The following is a 5082-nucleotide window of genomic DNA, read 5'->3' as shown; positions in this document are numbered from 1 at the left end:
GTTAATTACTTTTTCATTTTATTTTCCACTGTTATTTTATGTTTTCTTTAGGTTGATGAGCATGTGAAGTCATAAAAATAGCTGCAAAATTAAAGCGGAATCAAAAACAGCGTCAAAAATAGCACACCCTGGAGGACAGGCTTACTGGCGTTTAAACGCCAGTAAAGATAGTAGAATGGGCGTTTAACGCCCAGTCTAGCAGCATTCTGGGTGTTAAACGCCAGAATTGGCAGACAGACTGGTGTTTAACGCCAGAAAAGGGTGTCTGGCTGGCGTTAAACGCTAGAATTGGCAGACAGACTGGCGTTTAACGCCAGAAAAGGGTGTCTGGCTGGCATTAAACGCCAAAAAGGGGGCATCAGCCTAGCGTTTAATGCCAGGAAAGGCAGCAGAGCTAGCGTTAAATACCAGAAATGGCACACAGAGGGCGTTTAAACGCCAGAAAGGTGCAGTGAGCAAAATTCCTTGACACCTCAGGATTTGTGGACCCCACAGGATCACCACCTACCCCAACTCACTCTCTCTCATCTTCACACCTCTCCATAACACTCTTTCCCAAATACCATTGACCAATCACATCAATACCTATTCCCCAAATACCATTCACCTATCAAGTCTTACCCTCTTTCGCATAATCTCTTCACCACTCACATCCATCCACTATTCCCCAAAAACCCATCATAAAACCCCACCTGCCTCACCATTCAGATTCAAAATATTTCCCTCCCAAACCCAACCCACTCTTACACAAATTCCCTCTCTCTATTACCCTATAAATACCCCTCCTTACCACCTTCAATTTCACACATCATAAACACTTAAACCCCCCTGGCCGAATTCAAACACCCCCTCTATCTCCTCCATTTCTTCTTCTTCTTCTCCTCCTTTCTTTTCTTTTTTTTTTGCTCAAGGACGAGCAAAACTTTTAAGTTTGGTGTGGGAAAAAGCTCTGCTTTTTGTTTTTCCATAACCATTAATGGCACCTAAGGCCGGAGAAATCTCTAGAAAGAGAAAAGGGAAGGCTGTCGCTTCCACCTCAAAGTCATCGGAGATGGAGAGATTCATCTCAAAGGTTCATCAAGACCACTTCTATGAAGTTGTAGCCAAGAAATGGGTGATCCCCGAAGTCCCCTTCATGCTCAAAAAGAGTGAATATCCGGAGATCCGATGTGAGGTTCGGAGAAGAGGTTGGGAAGCTCTCACCAATCGCATCCAACAAGTTGGAATCTTAATAGTTCAAGAGTTCTATGCTAATGCATGGATCACTAAGAACCATGATCAAAGTATGAACCCGAATCCAAAGAATTGGCTCACAATGGTTCGAGGAAAATACTTGGATTTCAGTCCGAAAACTGTGAGGTTGGCATTCAACTTGCCAATGATGCAAGGAGATCCTCATCCTTTCACTAGAAGGGTCAACTTTGATCAAAGGTTGGACCAAGTCCTCATGGACATCTGTGTGGAAAGAGCTCAATGGAAAAGAGACTCCAAAGGTAAGCCAGTTCAACTGAGAAGGCTTGACTTTAAGCCTGTGGCTAGAAGATAGTTAGAGTTCATCCAACACTCTATCATTTCTACTAGCAACCAGTCTGAAGTTATAGTGGACTGAGCTATCATGATCCATAGTATCATGAATGGAGAGGAAGTAGAAGTTCATGAGATTATACCTCTAGAACTATAAAAGGTGGCGGACAAGCCCTTCACTTTGGCAAGGTTAGCCTTCCCTCATCTCATCTGTAACCTATGCAATTCAGCTGGAATTGTCATAGAGGAAGACATCCTCACTGAAGAGGACAAGCCCATCATTAAAAAGAGGATGGAGCAAACAAGAGAGGCCACTCATGAACCTTGATAAACCACTATTTTATGGTTTATATTGTGTTTAATTGTATGGTTTTATCATGATCCTTACCCACTTATTCATTAAATTAGCATGAAATTATAATCCCTTCCTGAACTTATAACATGTTTGAAAACTGCTTCCTAGAGACTTTAATTATGTATTTTTAATTCTCCTTTATTCCATTCGATTCCGTGATCTGTGTGTTGAGTGTTTCAGACTTTATAGGGCATGAATGAGTTGGAGATTGGAAATGAAGCTAGCAAAAATGGAAGGAACACAAGAATTTGAGGAGATAACTAGCGAGAAGTGACGCGGTTGCATGGCTCACGCGACCGCGCGAAGGAGAGCAAATCGTAGTGACGCGGCCGCATGGCTCACGCGGCTGCGCGGATTGGAAAAGCTCAGGCGACGCGGTAGCGTGGACGACGCGAACGCGTGGCCAGGAAAAGCGCGAATGACGCGTCCGCATGGATGACGCGATCGCGTGACATGTGCGATCTGCATAATCTGTAGACTTCGCTGGGGGCGATTTTGGACCTTATTTCGACCCAGTTTTCGGCCCAGAACAGCAGACTAGAGCCAGAGAATATGCAGAAACAAAAGAGAACATTCATTCTACACAGTTTACAGCTTTAGATCTAGGTTTTCCTCCTCTAGGTTTTTCTCTCTAGGTTTTAGAATTTTAATTTTGGAATTGATCTTAGCATTGGAACATTGAGAAGAGTTATTTTTCCTCATCAAGACCTCGTCATTCTAGTTCGTTCTCTTAACTTGGTTTTATTCTTCCATGTTCTTTGCTTTGTTCAATTTTGTCATTTGAATACTTTCATGATTATTTGATACAAGGATTATTTCTTCCATTTTAATTTATTTTTCCATTCCAATAATCATGTCTTCTTTTAATTCCCTTTCATGTGTTATGGATTTGTTATTTACAATGAGTGAGTAGTTCCCTCACTTGATGGGGAGTTGATTGAAAGGAACTCTTGAGTTAGAAGGATTGAAAGAAAAATTGTAATTGGGTTAACTATTGGATTGTTATCTAATCACTAACACCAATCCCTTTGAACTAAGTGGGTTGCAACTCGTGAACAGATCTAGCATTCCAACTTGTTTGATTTTCCTTTACCTAGTAAAGGATAACTACACGGAACAACCATTAATTATAAATTAATCTTGAAATCATCCCATCAATAATAGAGATTCCAACTAATCAACTCCCAGTCAAGGCTTTTATTCATATTATTTAAATTTCCTCTTTTTAATTTTCGCTCTACTTAACTCAACTTCTTGAAACATCTGATTAATAAAATAGCACACTTTTCTGCAACTCGTTGGGAGACGACCTGGGACTCCAACTCCCAGTAATTTTTAATTTAAACTCTCTGTGACATATTTCTAAATTGATAGGCAGATTTTTGGTGAGTTAAGAACTATACTTGCAACGTAACTATTTTAATAATTTTTAATTCACCAACTTCTGCCCCTCATTAATTTTTGGCGCCGTTGCCGGGGAGTTGCAATAGAATGCTAAAGTTATTAATTAGAATTTATTTATTTGCATTTTATTTTATTTTGCTACTATGAGCTGCATGTTTCTTCCGTCAAATGACGCGTTCACTTCCTGATCCGCGCTTGCTAATATTCGATCCTGAAATTGAAAGGACTATTTCATGAATAAGGCGAGAACAGCGTCGGTTAGTCCTCTCTGAGGGCGGATCTGAGAGTGAACTTGGGGAAAAAACAGCCCCCGTTCTACTGATTCGGTTGTTTTACATGCAGAAGACATGGAAGCTAGGAGAGTTACCATCCAGGAGGAAATAGCCCCTGATTTTACAATGCAACCGTTTCAAGCGCATCATCCAGCAGTAGCTACGGATTTTAAAATAAAGACCGCACTGCTAAATTTGATGCCCAAGTTTCATGGCCTACCTGCTCAAGAGCCTATCAAGCACTTGAGAGATTTCCAGGCAGCCTGTTCTGCTGTCAGGCGTGATGGTACTGATGAAACTTCAATTTTGCTGAAAGGTTTCCTGTTTTCTCTTGAGTGAAAAGCAAGAAAGTGGTACTACACTCAACCTCTAGCAAATGTATCCAACTGGGATACACTCAGAAAGGAGTTTTTGGAGAAATTCTTTCCATCTAAAGTTACTTATAAACTGAGGAAGGATATTTCCACAATTGTTCAGGATGACAATGAGACTCTCTTTGAATACTGGGAGCGCTTTAATAATCTTCTGGAAGCATGCCTCCACCACAGAATTGACAAGATAGTGTTACTTAGCTATATCACACAGGGCATGAGGCCCCAAGATAAGACCACATTGGAAAGTGCTAGCAATGGGTCTATGAAGAAGTACAAGACCACTGATGAGGCTTGGCAATTGATCAGTGATTTAGCTGAATCTACTAGGAACCATAGGCAAAAGCAAGGCCGTTCAAAAGCCGTTGCAGAAGTATCCTCTAACAGAGAGACTGCTGCTCTAGCTCAGAGTATATGCAAGATGACCAATGGTGTACAAATTGTGAATCACACTTTTCACAACTCGTACCACTGACCAGCAAGTGCACTGGGTCGTCCAAGTAATACCTCACGTGAGTAAGTGTCGAATCCCACGGAAATTGTTGGTTTGAAGCAATCTATGGTTATCTTGTAAATCTTAGTCAGAAAGTCAATTATGTTTATCAGTTGAATTGCAAATAAACGAGAGAGCATGGATTAAAGGTTACTTGTTATGCAGTAATGGAGAATATGTTGGAGTTTTGGAGATGCTTTGTCTTCTGAATCTCTGCTTTCCTCTGTCTTCTTGTTCACGCACGCACGTCCTCCTATGGCAAGCTGTGTGTTGGTGGATCACCGTTGTCAATGGCTACCTTCCATCCTTCCAGTGAAAACTACGCTCACGCGCTCTGTCACAGCACGGCTAATCACCGGTTGGTTCTCGATCCGGTTGGAATAGAATCCCTTGATTCCTTTGCGTTTGTCACTAACGCCCATCCTTCAGGAGTTTGAAGCTCGTCACAGTCATTCAATCCTTGAATCCTACTCAGAATACCACAGACAGGGTTTAGACTTTCCGGATTCTCATGAATGCCGCCATCTATTCTAGCTTATACCATGAAGATTCTGATTAAGAGATCTAAGAGATACTCATTCAATCTAATATAGAATGGAGGTGGTTGTCAGGCACACGTTCATGGGATGAGAATGGTGATGAGTGTCACAGATCATCACCTTC

The 5082-nt window shown here is 41.4% G+C and overlaps 1 non-coding gene across 1 annotated transcript; it reads right to left on the bottom strand.

Moving 5' to 3' along the window:
- Positions 1 to 3999: 3999 nt before the first annotated feature.
- LOC148548690 (small nucleolar RNA R71) lies at positions 4000 to 4106 on the bottom strand. Its single transcript, XR_015898216.1, has one exon. It is a non-coding gene; the product is annotated as a small nucleolar RNA R71 (small nucleolar RNA).
- Between the last annotated feature and the right edge of the window lie 976 nt (positions 4107 to 5082).

Source organism: Arachis ipaensis, chromosome B8, assembly GCF_059453495.1.
Source record: "Arachis ipaensis isolate K30076 ecotype BB chromosome B8, ASM5945349v1, whole genome shotgun sequence".
Classification (NCBI taxonomy): domain Eukaryota; kingdom Viridiplantae; phylum Streptophyta; class Magnoliopsida; order Fabales; family Fabaceae; genus Arachis; species Arachis ipaensis.
Note: the sequence above shows the minus strand (reverse complement) of the source record. Positions and strands in the feature narration are given on the sequence as shown.